Below are 8,819 nucleotides of genomic sequence, written 5' to 3'. Positions count from 1 at the left end.
GAGGAAATGCCTCCTCACCGGTGGAAATTAAAGTGGGGGTGGTGGAGGAAGCAGGCAGGTTAAAATAACTTCTGTCGAGTATCGCGGACTGGGAATGATCTCTTCCCTTCCGAACTCCAGGGCCCAGGGGTAAGCCGGTCAGCCCAACTCCTGACAGGCATCTACTTTTCCTGCCTGGGTTTGGTTTCTCTTTCACTTCCTGCCCCCTCCCCCAGCAGCGTCCCCACCCCCGGCCCTGCGGGCCCGCTGCTCGGCCTGCTACTGTACCTTGAGCAGCACCTGCTGGCAGCTCCCAGGGATCACGCCGGAACGCGGCCGCTGCTCGAGCCCGGCTCGCGGGGCCAGGGTCTGGGCCAAGCCGCTCCGAGCGGCCGCCTCTATTTTTACCCCGGGCACCAGCAAGGGCAACTTCTCTTAAGAGCAGCTCTTGATTTTTCCCCCCTTTTGGCAGCTAAAGAATTCAGAGAGGGGGAGAAAAAAATAAAATAAAATAAAATCACTATTCAGCGAGTGCAGCTGGGAATCTCTGAACCCAGCCCTCAGTGCCAGGGTCGAAAGCCCGGCCAGTGTCGGGGACGGGGACGGGGACCCGCGGGGCCGGCTCCAGCGCGGATCGAGGCGCGCCAGGAGCGCTCACGCCCCACGAGCCGTCCCCTTTCCGAGTGTGCAGTCGGGTCCTACCCGCTTCTGCGCTAGCACAGTGGCCCGCTGCCACCGCGTTTTTCACCTAGTGCAGGCGGCCTGATTTACTGGCGACTTCACCGAGCTCCCCACTACTCGCTGGAGCGTTAGCACGGCTCTGTTCTCGCCTCGAGGAGCAGCCCCTGGGGAACCTGGTGGAGCAGCTTGCTGCGAGAAGGAGCCGGGAGGGAAACCGTGGTACCTTCTTTTACTGTAATTGCAAAAGGCGCGATGTGCCAGAGATTTATATTTAGACGTTGTATGTTTCTACTTTTATGTAAATGGAGCAATTAGGGCCTGTCTTTGCTGCTGCTAACTCCAGTGCTTGGGCCTTGCTGGGGAGCTGGTGTTTTCAATCACAATTAGTGAGCTGGTCAAAAAACAAAGTTCATTTAAGGATAAGAGCTCCATGGTGTGCAGGGAGGAGAGACCAGCGTCCCCCGTGCCTCCCTGTGGCCTGTGGCAACACACACCTTAGGGCAGCGGCTAACCTATCTCGGTGGTTACCGGTATCAGCAGCTGTGCCCGTGTGGAGCTGGCACAGACCAAGAAGCAAGGATGTTCATTTTTCTTCTCGAGCAAACCGTATGGCCTTCGGCTTTGATCCGTGCTATTAATTGGTCTCTTTGCTCACTTCTCCTGGAACGAGGAGACAGGCCTAGGAAAGGGGGCCGTTTTTCATGGCTCTGTTATTTTCGCGGCTGCTCGCTCACACCTTGCTGTAATTCCGTGAAAAATATACGCCGGGAGACATGAACACCCCAAGCAGGTGACCGGGAAGTTGTCGTCTGATTCAGCTGAAATGACACGAGGCTGGGGGGATTCAGAGCATGGACTATGCTGCTGACGACTCAGGGTGTTTTAGTTCCTTCCTATGAAAAATCTGTTTCCCCCAAAAGCATGATTTCTGGTTCACCCCGTCTGGGAAACGGAACATAAAACGTGACTGTGGAGAGAAATCAAAAGGATTCGAGGTGTTCTGAGCAGCTGCCGGGGTTATTCTGGGCTCAGGGCAGGAAAACCTTGCCGGTGGGGAGAGGTACCTCCCTGGAGAGGCAGCTCGGAATCCAGAAAACGTGGGCAGGATCCAGAGCGATATTTGCTGCAGTGAGATTTCAGAAGTCTCATGAAATGCTTTAGATTGAGTACAGGATTGGCAAGCCCTGCCGGTTTCCTGGACAGCCAGAGCCTGCCCATCGCCCGGGCCGTATGTTAGGTTACAGAGATTTTCGACAAAGAAGGATCAGCCTTCCACATTCACAACTGAACTGGGAAGCTGTTTGCTTTTAAGTTCAATCAAGCAATGAATGCAGCTAAACACAGAGGGAGAGGGAAACATTAAAATTCCTCCCAAAACTCATTAGAAAACAACAGGGTCAGAAATAGTTAATCCAAACCCCAGTTCCTAAGCCTCACATTTCTCTGAGAACCACTGGAATATCCCACAAAGCCTTGTGCTGCGTATGACAGCTCTGTTTCCAGAGTGTTTGGAAATGCCTTATCTAAACCCAGGGAACCCAGATGCTACAACTAAAATGAGTAGGGAAATAAAAGAAGGGGGGGGGGAACCCAGTAAATTGTTATCCACCAGTCTACAGCAGGCTTCTCAACTGGGATGATATTCCCCCCCCCGCAGGAGACATTTGGCAACATGTGAACACATTCTTGCCTGACATAACTGGGAAGGAAAGTGTTACTGGCATCTAGTGGGTAGAGGCCGGGGATGCTGCCCAACATCCTGCAGTGCACAGATCAGCCCCTGTGACGGAGAAATTGTCTGGCCCCAAACGGTAATGGTTCTGCAACTGAGGAACCCTGATCTAGAGTTAAAGTTTCCCCTAATTCCCTTCCCGTCCATGCTCCCAGGGGCCTTGGCAACGATGCAAAACATTAATAATTCAAGTGATTCTGCCTCCTCATGTGTCTTGTGCTTCCTGATTAATGGAAGCCCACGCCCCACAGAGATACCAACACAGAAAGAGTGCCTCTCGGGCAACATTGTTGTCACCCTCGCTAACATTCCAGCATGGCCTCCATACACTTCCTGTTGGCTTTGTGTTCGAACCAAAAGCAGAACTTGGGTGACCAGCAACAAGATGAGATGAGTTGGCCCACACCCAAGTTGTTAGGAGGCAAAGAGCCTCATGGAAAAGAGTAAGTGAATGAAGCATGAGTTGCTCGCGTTAGCAATTCAGTATCAGATAAATCCACGCACTAGAGAATTCCCTGAAGGAAAATGCACGAAAGTGAGATTAGCAAGCCTTCCTCCCGAGCAAACAAATATGATGGAGCTTGATTTTATTTGTTTAATACCTTAGGGGAATGACACACAGTCAATATCCAAAGAGATACAACAGAATGCTCTCCTAAATCCTACTGCATGTTTCAAGCAAGGTTACATTCTGCAAACTTCCTTCTTAAAAGGGACGGGTGTGACTATTCAAGGAAGGGCATGCCCCTTCAGGTGCTGCTTTCCTGTAAGGACTGGGGGGAACCCTGTGCAGGATCCCACATCTCAGAAAATAATGACAACAACAATAATAATAATGATAATAATAATAATCAACAAATGTCGGTGAGACCCTCCAGAGGGAATCTGCCTGGATCAAACTAGCTTAGAAGTGAAATGCTGTTCTCCACATGATGAGGCCAGTTTGCCTGGATCATCACTTAGTCCCTGAGCCACTGGGATCATCCAGAAAGGAGAGGATCAGTCAGAGATTGTTTTAAGATGAAGAGACACCCTTGAGCGGAATATGTTAGGCACCCCAATGCCATTTCATCACCTCCAACATGTGAGTCACAGTCTCCTCAGGTAGATGGTTATTTTGGAACCAGAGGCCTCACTCAATCCACTTCCAAATGATTCAGAAGTGCCTGGATTTCTTCCCAAGAAGTAACCATGTAGTACTTATGAAAAACTCAATATATAGAGAGAAGCCATCCATTGCAACCTCTACCAAAAACCATATATGGAAAAAAAAAAAAAAAGCACTAACACTAATACAAACTGAATAAATATGCCGTCAAAGTCCTTCCTGACCAACACATATTTCCAAGTTGTTTATCATAACTCACTTCTAATCCAATCAGGAAACATCTGTTACAGTGGTAGATCTTTATTGCCCAAGAAGATCATGAAAAATACTCACAAGAGAACATAGACCAGATTGCTGTCGCCGTTCTTCTCACCCGGATCCCCTCGGGCAGTAACTTCCATGTTGTTGACTTGAGGACATATACGTTTAGCGAATAAATTCCACGGGGCCAATAAGAGCAGAAGTCTTGATTCTAATCCAACTTCACCTTTCTACAAAGATGCCCCCACGACCTGCTCCCAAATTGTGGCTTTGGAAGGGAAGACACAGAAAAGGCTGGGAGCAGTTTTTTGTGTGTGGTTTTTTTTTTTTTTTTTTTTTAATCAGTGAATTGCTGTGTCCCTCGTGTGCTGATAGAAAGAGTCCAAAGGTCCTGCCCTTCTGTCGGAGCACCTCCGAGGCACGTCCAGGCCCACACGACGGGGAGTGCCCTTGTTCCGGTCACTGTGTACTTTTGTGCACACTGACCGGGAGCATTGGCGGTGGTTCAGCTCGGTTAGTAAATATTTCCAAGTGCCTCACTCTCATTTTAGGAAGGTCAAGTTTGCAAAGGTGAACTGGCAAGCAGGACCTCTGTAAACCTTTATCAGCTTGGAAAAGCAAACTGTCATTAAGCACAATGTACTGAGAGTTTGGAACCTCTGGATTCTACAACTCACCTTAAACTTTCAAAAGATAACTGATGGCCACAGTCTCTTTTCTTAATAGTCACTGAGTTCCTTTTTAAAGATGAGATAGAGGGGCGCCTGGGTCGCTCAGTCGGTTGAGCGTCTGACTTTGGCTCAGGTCATGATCTTGTTGCTTTCGTCACGATCTCATGGTTTTCATGAGTTTGAGCCCCATGTCGGGCTCCATGCTGACAGCTCAGGGCCTACCCCTCCCCCACTCGTGCTTGCTCTCTCTCTCTCTCTTTCTTAAAAATAAATATTAAACAAATTTTAAAGATGAGATAGAATGTTGAATGAAGTTAAGAGCCGTTATATTAGAAGGAAAACAGCTTCAAAAACCCTCTCTCTCATAGACCAGGGGTCAATTTCGGATCACTTAACGAGCAGAGGCAGAAAGCCAATCATGTCATTTGGTCAACTGCAGCATCGTTCAGCTATGAACTGAGAAAAATTAAAATGGTGCTCCCTGTAGCAAAGAGTTCACCCAGTAAGTTCCCCAAATTTCAAGGAGCTTTTGTTTCATTAGATGCTCTTAGCTTCATGTTAGTCACAGGGAAAAAAAAAAATGCCCACATACACACGCACGACTAAATGTAGTCAGTTTGCTCAGCTGTTGCTGACGTCACTGCTGCCCACTAGGAATGAGTTACTGTAATAATCCCCCTTTTATTAATCATAGGCTGGAGGAAGCAGAAAGTGGGTGACATCATTAGGCAAAAGACCGGGCTAACTCATGCTCCAATTTACTCAGCTTTATTATAACATTTCTCAAGTGACATATGAAAGCGATTACCATTTCACACTTTCCCCCTCTGAGCCATCATCCCTAACCTTCAATCCAAACTCCCATAGAAGAGCTTAGCTTTCAGATGGAGGCACAGAAAGGCCAACTCTCACCAAGGTTCCAATGTCCTTCCTGGAACAGCTTCTTCCTTGGCTCAAGATGGAGGCAGTCTCTAGAACCACAGCATCCCAAATGACTCTCGGGTGATGCTGGCTCTGGTGGCATCTGACCGGATGGGGCCGCCTGCCATGAAGAGGACCGAATGATCTGGGTGGGTGTAGCTACCCATGGCCTCCTGGTAACCAAAGGCAGGGCTCTGCACCTCTAGGTATCTGAAATAGAAGAAACTCCCTCTGAAGATGTGCGGAAAGGTAACGGTTCAGTGAGTGGGTCCTGCAGCTAGACTGCCTGGGTTCAGATTCGGCTTCCACCACTTTCAAGCTAGGGGACATTGGGCAAATGGCCCAGTAGTAGCTCGGTCCCTGACAGATGAGCGCTGGTAACAATGGCACCCCCTTCTGGGGATTGCTGTGAGGAATCATGAGTTGACAGAAAGCGTGCTTGGTTGGTACATAGTAGGTGTGACTTCTCTCCTCTAGAAAGTTCTGCTGACTGGACTGAACTGTCGGTGTCCTGCTCTGTGGAGCACAGAAAGACGGGCAAACGAACTATGAGAAGCCATCAGGGCAGACTGGTCCTGGCCAGACCCATGCGACTGTACATGGTGGCTCTGTCGCTGGCTGGGACGTCACCAGTCAGTCCCCCCCCTCGCCGTGCTTCTGTCTCCACCTCCTGCATTGCCAGAGGAGGCGCTTCTGACGAGGAACAAAGGCACGTGACTCAAACCAAAAGAAGACTTTGGTTCAGGGATGCTGAAGAGCTCAGCATCAAGCCATTTTGAACAAAGTTATCAGTCTGGTCACTCCCCCCATCCCACCCCCCCCCCCCGCCCCCTGCCCCGGCTCTCAAGCACACATTCTTTGTATGAAATGTAAGAAATGTAAAACCCCTATCAGCATCCCTCCCCAAATAATCATTGTTAACATGTTTACATGTGTGTGTATATGTGGGTGTAGATATGCATATATAAGTAAAGAGAAAGCAACAGAAGCGTCTCCATAATGCATATGCATCAGAGAAAGCATGTTTTTACTGTGGGTGGGGCTATACCTCATTCTCTTAAACCCGGGACCTTGCAGAAGCAATTGTGTCGATGTCTTCCACTCATCCTTTACCTGCAGCCTCCTCCTGAGGGTATTTTAAGGAGTCAAAACAGAGCTGTCTTGGGCATATGGGAGAGACAGAATGATAGCCCAAAAGAGAAGTCTGGGGCTTTGTAATACTTAGATAGTACAGAAACTGGCTCCGCTGAGGCAGAGTCCAGTAATCATCCAGGCTAATTTATTACTCAGATTCACCTTTGCTCAAAGTGGTGAGTTATAAGCACTCCACTGGGTGAAAGGGTTAGGCTCCCCGACGTGATCTGCTAGTGCAGGAAGGAACTGCCAGGCCATGTTAGCCGGTAAGTGAAATAGTAGCCCGATTCATAGCAACTTCAGGATCTCCAAATTGGAAGCTTCCTTGAGAGAGCAGAGGATGCCAGGATATCTGCTGCCCCCTAACTGATACCACGAAGAATAGCATGTGCTTTTTAAGGAGCAAGGTAGGGTTCAGGGACCCTTGGTGACTGGGTCAGCCTGCTAGGTGGTAGGTGTGAACTGGGCCACCTCCTCCAACCTGTTTGTGGCCAGTAAGGCAAAGCCATTGCCTGCATCGCCTCGGCCTTCTGCTGAGGAGCTCCTAGCAGCTGCGTAGGTGAAACCAGGATACAGGGGTGACTGAGCGGAAGTCATTCGGGCTGCGTGTTTGTTAAGAGGGTGACCAGAGGAAGCTCTCACAGGCCATTCAAAACTACATATCCCTCTGCTACACAAATTTCCGGGAGGCCCGGAAGAGGAATGTGGCCACCAGGGAAGTGAGGCATTTCAGGTTAGTTTCTACTGACTTGGGGAGCATCCCCCCCCCATCCCTCATAGGTAATTGAGAGATCCTGCCTGCGGGAAGAGGCGGAGGCGCCCTCTTCTGGTGCATCTGTGCAGAAGGAAAGTCTATGAAGGGCGCAGTAAGGGACGCCTTCTCTCTGATCCCTCCACTCCCAATACAAACTTACCACTTTTTAAAAAGCATCCGTCTTGATTTTAAAAGTAACGCACATTCTTTGTATGAAATACAGAAACTATGGATAAATACAAAAGTGTAAATCACACTTAATCATCTCTCCCAGAAATAACTATTAAAATTTTGATATATATGTATCATTTACATACACATATATACCATCTACCTACCATGCATATACATGTGTGTATGTATATATATATATATATATATATACACACACACATATATATATATATATACCATATATATTTATACACCACTCTTTACATACATATGTAAAACTAAATTGCAGTCATGCCGTAAACACAATTTTGTATAATTTTCATTTGTGATGAGATTTCATGGTGATTATTTTCAATGGCCTAAGTGGTCCTTGAAAATATTAATGACCCGGGGTCGCCCAGGGGGCTCAGTGGGTTAAGCATCTGACTTTGGCTCAGGTCAGGATCTCACAGCTCATGAGTTCCAGCCCCGCATCAGGCTCAGTGCTGACAGCTCAGGGCCTGGACCTGCTTGGAATTCTGTCTCTCCGTGCTCTGCCTGTCTCTCTCTCTCTCGAAAACAAATAAACCTGTTCTCTCATTTAAAAAAGAGAAAATATTAATGACTGGGAAGTAATATATCACATAGATGTACCTTTATTTTTGAACTAGTCTACTATTATTGTAGATTGAATTTGTGTTCAAAATTTCACAGTTATAGTACTATTTTACTCTTTTTAATGCATCTCTGCTTATTTTTTAAAGATAAATTCCTATGAATTGGATTATTGGATCTAAGAGCATGGGCATATTTCAGATCTTTATATGTATATTACCAAATTGTCCTCCTGAAAGTTTTTACCTGTTTCTATTACAACTAATAGTGTCAGGGCATGATTCTTTTACTGTGTTCTAGCCTGATGTTATCACAATATTTCTCCCAAGCCAAAGATGATATATGGTTTGTGTTAACTTCTATTTTTTACTTATCAGTTAAGATAAAATATAGATCATTGTCCATTTAAACAGCTTTCTTCTGAGTAGCTGTTGGTGTCTTTGCCTATTTATTTATGGGCAAAATCTAAAGACTGTGTGACACGGTCCACATGTACCCGTCCTGACTGGCTACCATACTGGACAGTGTGAGTAGGTGGGTCTACAGTCAGGTTCTGACAGAACAGAAGCCACAGAAGGACAACAAAGAAAGGGACTAAAAGGAAAAATCATTAAAGAAATGGTCGGTGGACTCGGGGGTCTGAACTTAGTGAAGAAAGAAGTGCGGCCCGAAAGCAGCTCGTAATCGGGGGAAAATATAATCATCCAGGCATCAGAGGCATTGATGAGGGTATGTTTGGAGTGAGTCGGAGGGAGTTGACCGGAAGTGTCTCTCAGAGAATGGAAGGGTGAAGTTTAAGATTTCAAAAGG

The sequence above is a fragment of the Felis catus genome, chromosome A2, assembly GCF_018350175.1.
Source record: "Felis catus isolate Fca126 chromosome A2, F.catus_Fca126_mat1.0, whole genome shotgun sequence".
In the NCBI taxonomy this organism is placed as follows: domain Eukaryota; kingdom Metazoa; phylum Chordata; class Mammalia; order Carnivora; family Felidae; genus Felis; species Felis catus.
This window is presented reverse-complemented; position numbering follows the sequence as displayed.